Raw genomic sequence first — 14391 nt, 5'->3', positions numbered from 1 at the left:
TGCAACCTGATGGAGGTCAGTATAGAAGGACTAATACAACAAGTCCCACACAAAGCTAGAAGCCCAATATTTTTTCAGAGCTAGATGCAGAAAAAAATTATATTCAATTTGCAACCTGATGGAGGTCAGTATAGATGGAGTAATAGAACAAGTCCCACACACAGCTAGAAGCCCAAAATTTTTTTCAGAGCTAGATGCAGATAAAAATTATTTTTAATTTGCAACCTGATGGAGGTCAGTATAGATGGACTAATAGAGAAAGTCCCACACACTGCTAGAAGGCCAAATATTTTTTCAGAGCTAGATGCAGAAAAAAATTATATTCAGTTTGCAACCTGATGGAGGTCTGTATAGATAGATTAATAGAACAAGTCTCACACACAGCTAGAAGCCCAATATTTTTTCAGAGGTAGATGCAGAAAAAAATATATTCAGTTTGCAACCTGATGGAGGTCAGTATAGATGGACTAATACAACAAGTCCCACACACAGCTAGAAGCCAAATATTTTTTCAGAGCTAGATGCAGAGAAAAATTATATTCAATTTGCAACCTGATGGAGGTCAGTATAGATGGAGTAATAGAACAAGTCCCACACACTGCTAGAAGCGCAAATATTTTTTCAGAGGTAGATGCAGAAAAAAATTATATTCAGTTTGCAACCTGATGGAGGTCTGTATAGATGGATTAATAGAACAAGTCCCACACACAGCTAGAAGCCCAATATTTTTTCAGAGGTAGATGCAGAAAAAAATATGTTCAGTTTGCAACCTGATGGAGGTCAGTATAGATGGACTAATACAACAAGTCCCACACACAGCTAGAAGCCCAATATTTTTTCAGAGCTAGATGCAGAAAAAAATTATATTCAGTTTGCAACCTGATGGAGGTCAGTATAGATGGAGTAATAGAACAAGTCCCACAAACAGCTAGATGCCCAAATATTTTTTCAGAGCTAGATGCAGATAAAAAAATTTTTTAATTTGCAACCTGATGGAGGTCAGTATAGATGGACTAATAGAGAAAGTCCCACACACTGCTAGAAGGCCAAATATTTTTTCAGAGCTAGTTGCAGAAAAAAATTATATTCAGTTTGCAACCTGATGGAGGTCTGTATAGATGGATTAATAGAACAAGTCCCACACACAGCTAGAAGCCCAATATTTTTTCAGAGGTAGATGCAGAAAAAAATATATTCAGTTTGCAACCTGATGGAGGTCAGTATAGATGGACTAATACAACAAGTCCCACACACAGCTAGAAGCCCAATATTTTTTCAGAGCTAGATGCAGAAAAAAATTATATTCAATTTGCAACCTGATGGAGGTCAGTATAGATGGAGTCATAGAACAAGTCCCACACACAGCTAGAAGCCCAATATTTTTTCAGAGGTAGATGCAGAAAAAAATATATTCAGTTTGCAACCTGATGGAGGTCAGTATAGATGGACTAATACAACAAGTCCCACACACAGCTAGAAGCACAATATTTTTTCAGAGCTAGATGCAGAAAAAAATTATATTCAATTTGCAACCTGATGGAGGTCAGTATAGATGGAGTAATAGAACAAGTCCCACACACAGCTAGTAGCCCAATATATTTTCAGAGGTAGATGCAGAAAAAAATATATTCAGTTTGCAACCTGATGGAGGTCAGTATAGATGGACTAATACAACAAGTCCCACACACAGCTAGAAGCCCAATATTTTTTCAGAGCTAGATGCAGAAAAAAATTATATTCAATTTGCAACCTGATGGAGGTCTGTATAGATGGATTAATAGAACAAGTCCCACACACAGCTACAAGTCCAATATTTTTTCAGAGGTAGATGCATAAAAAAGTATATTCAGTTTGCAACCTGATGGAGGTCAGTATAGATGGACTAATAGAGAAAGTCCCACACACAGCTAGAAGGCCAAATATTTTTTCAGAGCTAGATGCAGAAAAAAATTATATTCAGTTTGCAACCTGATGGAGGTCAGTATAGATGGACTAATAGAGAAAGTCCCACACACTGCTAGAAGGCCAAATATTTTTTCAGAGCTAGATGCAGAAAAAAATTATATTTAATTTGCAACCTGATGGAGGTCTGTATAGATGGATTAATAGAACAAGTCCCACACACAGCTAGAAGCCCAATATTTTTTCAGAGGTAGATGCAGAAAAAAATATATTCAGTTTGCAACCTGATGGAGGTCAGTATAGAAGGACTAATACAACAAGTCCCACACACAGCTAGAAGCCCAATATTTTTTCAGAGCTAGATGCAGAAAAAAATTATATTCAATTTGCAACCTGATGGAGGTCAGTATAGATGGAGTAATAGAACAAGTCCCACACACAGCTAGAAGCCCTAAAATTTTTTCAGAGCTAGATGCAGATAAAAATTATTTTTAATTTGCAACCTGATGGAGGTCAGTATAGATGGAGTAATAGAACAAGTCCCACACACAGCTAGAAGCCCAAATATTTTTTCAGAGCTAGATGCAGATAAAAATTATTTTTAATTTGCAACCTGATGGAGGTCAGTATAGATGGACTAATAGAGAAAGTCCCACACACTGCTAGAAGGCCAAATATTTTTTCAGAGCTAGATGCAGAAAAAAATTATATTCAGTTTGCAACCTGACGGAGGTCTGTATAGATGGATTAATAGAACAAGTCCCACACACAGCTAGTAGCACAATATTTTTTCAGAGGTAGATGCAGAAAAAAATATATTCAGTTTGCAACCTGATGGAGGTCAGTATAGATGGACTAATACAACAAGTCCCACACACAGCTAGAAGCCCAATATTTTTTCAGAGCTAGATGCAGAAAAAAATTATATTCAATTTGCAACCTGATGGAGGTCTGTATAGATGGATTAATAGAACAAGTCCCACACACAGCTACAAGCCCAATATTTTTTCAGAGGTAGATGCAGAAAAAAATATATTCAGTTTGCAACCTGATGGAGGTCAGTATAGATGGACTAATAGAGAAAGTCCCACACACAGCTAGAAGGCCAAATATTTTTTCAGAGCTAGATGCAGAAAAAAATTATATTCAGTTTGCAACCTGATGGAGGTCAGTATAGATGGACTAATAGAGAAAGTCCCACACACTGCTAGAAGGCCAAATATTTTTTCAGAGCTAGATGCAGAAAAAAATTATATTCAATTTGCAACCTGATGGAGGTCTGTATAGATGGATTAATAGAACAAGTCCCACACACAGCTAGAAGCCCAATATTTTTTCAGAGGTAGATGCAGAAAAAAATATATTCAGTTTGCAACCTGATGGAGGTCAGTATAGATGGACTAATACAACAAGTCCCACACACAGCTAGAAGCACAATATTTTTTCAGAGCTAGATGCAGAAAAAAATTATATTCAATTTGCAACCTGATGGAGGTCAGTATAGATGGAGTAATAGAACAAGTCCCACACACAGCTAGTAGCCCAATATTTTTTCAGAGGTAGATGCAGAAAAAAATATATTCAGTTTGCAACCTGATGGAGGTCAGTATAGATGGACTAATACAACAAGTCCCACACACAGCTAGAAGCCCAATATTTTTTCAGAGCTAGATGCAGAAAAACTTATATTCAATTTGCAACCTGATGGAGGTCTGTATAGATGGATTAATAGAACAAGTCCCACACACAGCTACAAGCCCAATATTTTTTCAGAGGTAGATGCAGAAAAAAGTATATTCAGTTTGCAACCTGATGGAGGTCAGTATAGATGGACTAATAGAGAAAGTCCCACACACAGCTAGAAGGCCAAATATTTTTTCAGAGCTAGATGCAGAAAAAAATTATATTCAGTTTGCAACCTGATGGAGGTCAGTATAGATGGACTAATAGAGAAAGTCCCACACACTGCTAGAAGGCCAAATATTTTTTCAGAGCTAGATGCAGAAAAAAATTATATTCAATTTGCAACCTGATGGAGGTCTGTATAGATGGATTAATAGAACAAGTCCCACACACAGCTAGAAGCCCAATATTTTTTCAGTGGTAGATGCAGAAAAAAATATATTCAGTTTGCAACCTGATGGAGGTCAGTATAGAAGGACTAATACAACAAGTCCCACACAAAGCTAGAAGCCCAATATTTTTTCAGAGCTAGATGCAGAAAAAAATTATATTCAATTTGCAACCTGATGGAGGTCAGTATAGATGGAGTAATAGAACAAGTCCCACACACAGCTAGAAGCCCAAAATTTTTTTCAGAGCTAGATGCAGATAAAAATTATTTTTAATTTGCAACCTGATGGAGGTCAGTATAGATGGACTAATAGAGAAAGTCCCACACACTGCTAGAAGGCCAAATATTTTTTCAGAGCTAGATGCAGAAAAAAATTATATTCAGTTTGCAACCTGATGGAGGTCTGTATAGATGGATTAATAGAACAAGTCCCACACACAGCTAGAAGCCCAATATTTTTTCAGAGGTAGATGCAGAAAAAAATATATTCAGTTTGCAACCTGATGGAGGTCAGTATAGATGGACTAATACAACAAGTCCCACACACAGCTAGAAGCAAAATATTTTTTCAGAGCTAGATGCAGAGAAAAATTATATTCAATTTGCAACCTGATGGAGGTCAGTATAGATGGAGTAATAGAACAAGTCCCACACACTGCTAGAAGCGCAAATATTTTTTCAGAGGTAGATGCAGAAAAAAATTATATTCAGTTTGCAACCTGATGGAGGTCTGTATAGATGGATTAATAGAACAAGTCCCACACACAGCTAGAAGCCCAATATTTTTTCAGAGGTAGATGCAGAAAAAAATATGTTCAGTTTGCAACCTGATGGAGGTCAGTATAGATGGACTAATACAACAAGTCCCACACACAGCTAGAAGCCCAATATTTTTTCAGAGCTAGATGCAGAAAAAAATTATATTCAGTTTGCAACCTGATGGAGGTCAGTATAGATGGAGTAATAGAACAAGTCCCACACACAGCTAGATGCCCAAATATTTTTTCAGAGCTAGATGCAGATAAAAAAAATTTTTAATTTGCAACCTGATGGAGGTCAGTATAGATGGACTAATAGAGAAAGTCCCACACACTGCTAGAAGGCCAAATATTTTTTCAGAGCTAGTTGCAGAAAAAAATTATATTCAGTTTGCAACCTGATGGAGGTCTGTATAGATGGATTAATAGAACAAGTCCCACACACAGCTAGAAGCCCAATATTTTTTCAGAGGTAGATGCAGAAAAAAATATATTCAGTTTGCAACCTGATGGAGGTCAGTATAGATGGACTAATACAACAAGTCCCACACACAGCTAGAAGCCCAATATTTTTCAGAGCTAGATGCAGAAAAAAATTATATTCAATTTGCAACCTGATGGAGGTCAGTATAGATGGAGTCATAGAACAAGTCCCACACACAGCTAGAAGCCCAAATATTTTTTCAGAGGTAGATGCAGAAAAAAATTATATTCAGTTTGCAACCTGATGGAGGTCTGTATAGATGGATTAATAGAACAAGTCCCACACACAGCTACAAGCCCAATATTTTTTCAGAGGTAGATGCAGAAAAAAATATATTCAGTTTGCAACCTGATGGAGGTCAGTATAGATGGACTAATAGAGAAAGTCCCACACACTGCTAGAAGGCCAAATATTTTTTCAGAGCTAGATGCAGAAAAAAATTATATTCAATTTGCAACCTGATGGAGGTCTGTATAGATGGATTAATAGAACAAGTCCCACACACAGCTAGAAGCCCAATATTTTTTCAGTGGTAGATGCAGAAAAAAATATATTCAGTTTGCAACCTGATGGAGGTCAGTATAGAAGGACTAATACAACAAGTCCCACACAAAGCTAGAAGCCCAATATTTTTTCAGAGCTAGATGCAGAAAAAAATTATATTCAATTTGCAACCTGATGGAGGTCAGTATAGATGGACTAATAGAACAAGTCCCACACACAGCTAGAAGCCCAAAATTTTTTTCAGAGCTAGATGCAGATAAAAATTATTTTTAATTTGCAACCTGATGGAGGTCCTTATAGATGGACTAATAGAGAAAGTCCCACACACTGCTAGAAGGCCAAATATTTTTTCAGAGCTAGATGCAGAAAAAAATTATATTCAGTTTGCAACCTGATGGAGGTCTGTATAGATGGATTAATAGAACAAGTCCCACACACAGCTAGAAGCCCAATATATTTTCAGAGGTAGATGCAGAAAAAAATATATTCAGTTTGCAACCTGATGGAGGTCAGTATAGATGGACTAATACAACAAGTCCCACACACAGCTAGAAGCCCAATATTTTTTCAGAGCTAGATGCAGAGAAAAATTATATTCAATTTGCAACCTGATGGAGGTCAGTATAGATGGAGTAATAGAACAAGTCCCACACACTGCTAGAAGCGCAAATATTTTTTCAGAGGTAGATGCAGAAAAAAATTATATTCAGTTTGCAACCTGATGGAGGTCTGTATAGATGGATTAATAGAACAAGTCCCACACACAGCTAGAAGCCCAATATTTTTTCAGAGGTAGATGCAGAAAAAAATATGTTCAGTTTGCAACCTGATGGAGGTCAGTATAGATGGACTAATACAACAAGTCCCACACACAGCTAGAAGCCCAATATTTTTTCAGAGCTAGATGCAGAAAAAAATTATATTCAGTTTGCAACCTGATGGAGGTCAGTATAGATGGAGTAATAGAACAAGTCCCACACACAGCTAGATGCCCAAATATTTTTTCAGAGCTAGATGCAGATAAAAAAATTTTTTAATTTGCAACCTGATGGAGGTCAGTATAGATGGACTAATAGAGAAAGTCCCACACACTGCTAGAAGGCCAAATATTTTTTCAGAGCTAGTTGCAGAAAAAAATTATATTCAGTTTGCAACCTGATGGAGGTCTGTATAGATGGATTAATAGAACAAGTCCCACACACAGCTAGAAGCCCAATATTTTTTCAGAGGTAGATGCAGAAAAAAATATATTCAGTTTGCAACCTGATGGAGGTCAGTATAGATGGACTAATACAACAAGTCCCACACACAGCTAGAAGCCCAATATTTTTTCAGAGCTAGATGCAGAAAAAAATTATATTCAATTTGCAACCTGATGGAGGTCAGTATAGATGGAGTCATAGAACAAGTCCCACACACAGCTAGAAGCCCAAATATTTTTTCAGAGGTAGATGCAGAAAAAAATTATATTCAGTTTGCAACCTGATGGAGGTCTGTATAGATGGATTAATAGAACAAGTCCCACACACAGCTACAAGCCCAATATTTTTTCAGAGGTAGATGCAGAAAAAAATATATTCAGTTTGCAACCTGATGGAGGTCAGTATAGATGGACTAATAGAGAAAGTCCCACACACTGCTAGAAGGCCAAATATTTTTTCAGAGCTAGATGCAGAAAAAAATTATATTCAATTTGCAACCTGATGGAGGTCAGTATAGATGGACTAATAGAATGATGCTATGCCCATAAGATTTTACTTCACTAGGTGCAGTAAAAAAATTGGTATTCTATACACAGGTGGTATATCTTGCAACACAGATAGGCTACTCCACTGACTAACACACTCTGCAATAGGCCAAAAAGGATTAGCTTTGCTAGATTCAGCCAAATGCTGTGAAAAAAACTTGCACAGCACTGGCACAGACCTGCCTGGCAAAAACTGATAGGAACTGATGTAACCTAGTCCTGAAAAGGACTCCAATTACAATTAGTCTTTACTCCCACAACCTATCTATTTAAGAGCACAGACCTGCCTGATAAAAGTCATAGGAAATGCTGTAACCTAGTCCTTAAAAGGACTGCAATCACAACTATTCCCTACTCCCAAGCTATCTGTAGATTTGTGCGAAAATTGGCTTGAAATTAACAAGGTATAGCGCACACAGCAACAGCGGTGCCGTCTAACAGGCAGCTGCAGCAGTGAGAAAATGGTGGCGACGGGGAAAATGGCTTGGTCTTATAGGGCAAGGACATGTGACATACACTGCCAATGACACATGCCCTTGCTTGTGTGAAAAAAAGCACTTCGCTCCGTGTGTGCGCTGCTGATAGGCTGACAGATTGCACCTCCCCACTGTAAATGCGGGAAAGAGAAAAAAAAATGGAGATCTTCATTATTTCTGCAGAGATCCATCCCCTGCCCCTCCCCCCACCCCGCTGTACACTCAAACTGCGTATTAACATTCATTTTCATCATTACTGAGAAAAAATCCAGTTATGATTTTGGTACACGAACAGTTATCGAACATAACCTCGAACAGCCGAATTTTTCTCAAATCGTTCGTGTTCGCCGAACGGCTCGAACACCGCCCAAAACAGCTCGAATTTGAGATTGGCGAACAGTGCAAGTAGTACAACGCTCATCTCTAATGCTGAGTCACTGGTGCCCGCAGCAGGCACAGAATCCCCACGTCCTCTCCCTGCAGGCACAGAATCCTCACGTCCTCTCCCTGCAGAAACTCCACGCCCACGCCCACGCCCACGACCACATGCCTTACTCCCTGCCTTCTTCATCTTGGTAGACTGATAAAGATAGGCAGAAAAGTACTAAGGGCTTAGTGTGCTTATTCCTGAACAGCTGCTAACAGGTATAAGAAACACTAATTTTATAAAGTGTGGACTAGACTTTAATATGAGCTAATGTGGCCTACACAACTGTAAAGTGGAGTGTTTGGTGAACTTTATTTAGGTTTTTTTTGTCACAAAAAGACACTGGATGTGCCTAAAGATGTAATAACGATAGTATCACAAACTTTTTGTAGCTATTACAATGTAGGAAGGTAACCTACAATGCAATAGATGAGGCTGCAAAAAATAGGCTAATACTAATCTGGCTGGGGCTGCAGGGCCCAATGCTGCAGAAAGGCTCCTCTAACTACTCCTATATAGTGTGTTTGGGACCAATTTAGCTGAATACGGATGGAACCACCACACTAATAGGAGATATCAGGAAAAATTATGAATTGGCAAAAAAGGACAATGTATGAGGCAGTGACACACACTGAGTGCACTACAACCAGACGTGGTTGAAGCACACACTACAGGGTGAGCTGCACTCACACACCAGACCTTGCAGACAGCGGTGAACAGTACAGATGCAGAGCACTGTGCACTAGCGCTGCAAGACCAAAAAAAATTCTCTATCTACTCCTATATAATGTGTTTGGAACAAATTTAGCTGAATACGGATGGAACCACCACACTAATAGGAGATATCAGGAAAAATTATGAATTGGCAAAAAGGACAATGTATGAGGCAGTGACACACACTGAGTGCACTACAACCAGACGTGGCTGAAGTACACACTACAGGGTGAGCTGCACTCACACACCAGACCTTGCAGAAAGCGGTGAACAGCACAGAGAACTGAGCACTAGCACTGCAAGGCACAGCGATTTATAAAGTAGCTTGGGTAAAGCAGAATAGGCCAAATAGGTAGCTAAAACTGTCCCTCAGAACAACAGCATCCTATCCCTAACTGAATTCACAGCAGAGTGCGCTCAAAATGGCGGCGGCGGCTTTTATAGTGCATCATGACATCATGTCAGCAGCCAATCACAGCCATGCCATTAGTTAAGATGCCTACATGCCTAACAGGATGTGCCCACACTTCTTAGGATCCTCATTGGCTGAATAAAATGAAAATGGCTCATTGCATTATGGGAACTTCCGATTCTGGTATACGATATTGCAAAAGTATCGGAATTAAGTATCGGAATTCCGATACCGCGAATATCGGCCGATACCCGATATTTCAGTATCGGAATGCTCAACACTATTGACCACATGTTTTTGGTTAGGCGGTCCTTCCCAGTAAGTGCACTGGGAAGGGCATGGATAATGTTGTGGGACCTGTGCTTGTGGAAGGCAGAGACGATACCGGGAGAAATAGTGGCAGCTGGGAACCGAGTATGGACACCCAGACACAGCCGGCATAAGGTTGTGAAAAGCTTCCGCCTCCACAAGCCTAAAAGGACACATTTCAAGTGAGAGCAGCTTTAGAGGACTTCCTGTGAGAAATGACAGCTCGAGTAGATATGGTTTCCCAAGTCCTTTCACCAAGTTAAAGAATATGGCTATGGTGAAATACAACTCAGCAAAAAAACTGTGGACTGGCTCCTTAACATCCATGACCACATTCACTTGACCAAGTGTTTGTGGTTAGGCGGTCCTTCCCAGTAAGTTCATTGGGGAGGGCACAGGTAATGTTGTGGGACCCGTGCTTGTGGAAGGCGGAGACGACACCGGGAGAAATAGTGGCAGCTGGGGACCTAGTATGGATACCCGGTCACCGCTGCCATAAGATTGTGGACAGCTTCGTCCTCCACGAGCCTAAATGACCACATTTCAAGTGCAAGCAGCTGTCAAAAATTTGGCAGTATAGTATTTCAGCCTGTGGGTGGGTGGGTGGCTTGCTGCATACTCACACTTGCATTCCAAGGAATGGGGTAGGGACTACTGAACGCTGCACCTGGACAAGGACGTGGACGGTGATTGTTGCAAGTCTGCAATGACAGGTGCATGGCGGGAGGCATCTTCGCATGCGCCAAGGATCTCTTATGTTGAGCACACTTTTAGGCAGTGACCTGGGAGTCAGAGATGCTTCCAGGGGTCTTACCCATGTTTTTCCCATGTCTTTTCAGCACTGTATGCATGTGTCTGATGATGTGTCACACACCGCATGGCCAAATAAGGTTGTAAAATGTTAAAATGACATTTCCCGGTGAATGCATGTGTCTTGGTTGAAAGCAATGCAAAAGTGCAAAAACACATCAAAAATGCTACATGTGAACATAGCCCAAGCTGTGGAGGAGCATTTTTGTTTATGTATATTAATTTTGCCTTAATATACAAGTCATTACCCTGGAAAGGATGCTCCTTAACATATTTCCCAGGAAAATCCATTTTGGTTTTGTTATTGAAGGTTTTATTGTGAGTCTGTAAAAGTGGCGTAATACCTCTGACAACGTTGTTGACAGCAGTGACCTGGGTGTCAGAAATGCTTCCAGTGGCCATGCTGTTCCCATGTCATTTGAGCACTGTTCCCATCGATTTGGGCATTTTTTAGGCCCTCTGCAGACCGCCGGGAGAGCCGCCTGAAAAATGCTCGAGTTTCCCATAGACTTTTATTGGGCTCGTTGCTCGGGTCGAGCACCCAAGTATTCCAATGTTCTCGACCCGAGCATTTTAGTGCTCACCCATCAGCAACAAAAATTAAAAAATTAAATGTAGCCTGCTTTATATACCACGGTAGTAAGAAAACCAATTTCCATTTTATCATGTGTACTACTGTATGAAGAACAATATCAGCACAAAAAAATTTCAAGCTGACATCTGGCCTGCTGTATTACGTTACTAACAGAAGAACTATTTTTTTTAAATGTGCATGTGGCCTATATAACATAGAATATATGCTCTAAGAAATTTAAACGGAGATCTGGCCTAGTGTATCACGTTACTAACAGAAGAACTATTTTTTTTTTACTGTGGGTGAGACCTGTATTAAATAGAATATATCCTCCAAACAATTTCAAACTGACATCTGGCCTGCTGTATCACATTAGTAACAGAAGAAATTAAATTTTTTTTTACTGTGGTGAGGCCTGCATAACATAGAATATATGCTCCAAGAAATTTCAAACTGAGATATCCCCTGCTGTATCACATTAGTAACAGAACAGAAATTATTATTTTTTTACTGTGGTGAGGCCTGTATAACATAGAATATATGCTCCAAGAAATTTCAAACTGACATCTGGCCTGCTGTATCACGTTAGTAACAGAAGAAATTATTATTTTTTTACTGTGGATGAGGCCTGTATAACATAGTTTTAAATTTCTTGGAGCATATATTCTATGTTATACAGGCCTCATCCACAGTAAAAAAATAATAATTTCTTCTGTTACTAACGTGATACAACAGGCCAGATGTCAGTTTGAAATTTCTTGGAGCATATATTCTATGTTATACAGGCCTCATCCACAATAAAAAAAATAAAAAATCTTCTGTTACTAACATGTCAGATGTCAGTTTGAAATTTCTTGGAGCATATATTTTATGTTATACAGGCCTCAGCCACAGTAAAAGAAAAATTTCTTCTGTTACTAACGTGTAGTGTTGAGCCACCCCCGTAGTGTTCGAGTTTGGTTCGGTTCGTCGAACACCCGTGTGTTCGCCGAACTGTTTGTCGAACTGTTCGTCGAACACCTTCGAACACCGTTAAAACCAATGGCAGGCAAACAAAAACACATAGAAACACATAGAAAACACCTTCAAAGGTGTCCAAAAGCTGACAAACTGCTCAGAAGACACAACTAACACATGGAAAAGTGACAAGTACATATAGTCATGCGAAAAGAAAAGAGGTGGAGGAGTAAAAGAGGGGGAGACACAGATATAGGCATGTCATGCCCTTCTAAAATCCAAAAAGTGAGAAGCCGACACGTTCAGTCCGCTCCTGCCTGTGCCACCTCCGCGTCGCCGGGTTTGTGCCAGAGCCGCGGTGAACCCTGACGACCAGCCCCCCTCTCCCAATACTGGTGCCTGTCCGCTGGTGGGTCGAGCGAGCCCCCCTGTGGTGGAGGCAGCTCTAAGCTTTTTAATTTAAATTGTCTCTCTAATTTGAATGAATACACTTTAAATCCATTTACAAGGATCTATTGGAGGGCAAGTCTCATGCCAGCAGCCGCGTAATTCCAGCTCCAGTAGCGTCCACTAAAGCTGCTACAGTTAAAAAGCTTTTATAAGGATCGAGCTCGGCTGTCCACCGCAAGGCATCCTAGTGCCAGTCCCAGCCCCTATGCCTTGGGGTGCCTCCTGATGCTCTTCACTGAGTATCCCGTGGTCCCGAAGCATTTCCTTTGAAAAAATTAAGTGTCCAAACTACAGGTGGTGTAGCTTGCTTAACAGCCGGGATAATCCGCTGACTAGCAGACACTGCTACTTGGCACAAAGTATTTCCTGGGCTAGATGCAGTTAAAAATTTGTAATTAGATACTCTCGTTGGATGCTGAGAAAGCATTCCATAGAGTCTCCTGGCACGCCATATATGATTCTCTTAAAAAGCTTGGGGTAGGGGTCTAGGGGACCCTTTTATAGCCAAAATCACGGCCCTGTATCACAATACGTCACCTAGGCTGAAGATAAATGGAACTGTAGCACCCTGAGGGCTCGGTTGCTACAGAGGCATTGCACCTCACCCAGAGGTGTGATATCTCACTCTCAGGTAAGGATGGAGTGTGGATCAGGACCCGACACCTGCATGCATTACACCACATTGCCGTGGGGCAGAGCGACCAATATGCCTCTGAGATGGGCACGACAGTCCCTTTCCCTGGCTGGAGTGGGGGGAGGGAACACTGAGGAAGGGGAACCCTGTAGTGCAGGAGCAGGGAGGAAGCAGTTCCTGGGTGCATTGAGAAGGGAGTATAAAAGGTGGGCACAATCTTAGTTCAGTGCAGAGAAGTCTGAGCAGAAGTGGCAGGGAGCAGGGGCTCTGCAAGAGCTCTGCTCCGGAGGCGGGCCTAGTAACAGAGGCCCAGGCCTGGAAGAGGGAGAAGGAAGGAAGAGGAGCGGAGAAGGCTCCAGGAACGAGGAATGAAGGGATCCCAGGGGTGCGGACGGGTGAGTCGCCACCGCACGCCCGAATCCACCTGCGTGGAGGGGTCAGGCCAAAGGGGGAGACCGGTCCCCGAAACTAGTGGAGGCAGGAAACGACCCTCAGCTAGAAACCGGAGGCTCTGACATTTTATGTGGTGCAGCCCCTCGCTACACCCGCTAGGAAGGCACCACATAGGGTCAGGGAAACTGGCGCCAAGTTTATCAAGAGGAGGCCCGAGGCAGCCGGACAGAAGTGTTGGTAAGAAAGGCCAGACAAAGGACACACAAAGGGGGTCCTGTGAAGTGCTCCAAAGTTATCTGGGAGTTGTCTGAGCCCCTCACCTGGTGAGCACAGTACGACGTGGGCAGCCGTTACCTGCAGACGTGGTCTGGATAATAAGAACTGTGAGTAAAGGCCCTGAACTGCATCACTGACTCCGTGTCGTTACTGCTGCTGCCCTGCACCATCACCCCCATCCTCCGCATACACTGCCCTGAGGCTATACTCCTCCCGTGGGGAGTTATGCTACGCTCTGCTGCACCCACAACACCAGCCTCAGCGGTCTACCCTGTAGCGGCGGTTCACTCTGACCGCAATCCACGGGTGGCGTAGTCGGACATTTAAACATCAAAACCACATAAATAGTTCCGCCACTGGTTTGACCGCCCTGAGCCACGGAACCGGGTCGCCGCCACGAAGACTACAACCACCAGCATCCACCAAAAAGGGTCCGGCTCCGGGTGTCCCAAGGCCCAGGGGGTGCGTCAGAACATTTTCATCACCTTTC

This window comes from Phyllobates terribilis, unplaced genomic scaffold (assembly GCF_046119375.1).
Source record: "Phyllobates terribilis strain yellow unplaced genomic scaffold, ASM4611937v1 Scaffold_12__6_contigs__length_324123572, whole genome shotgun sequence".
NCBI lineage: Eukaryota > Metazoa > Chordata > Amphibia > Anura > Dendrobatidae > Phyllobates > Phyllobates terribilis.
Note: the sequence above shows the minus strand (reverse complement) of the source record.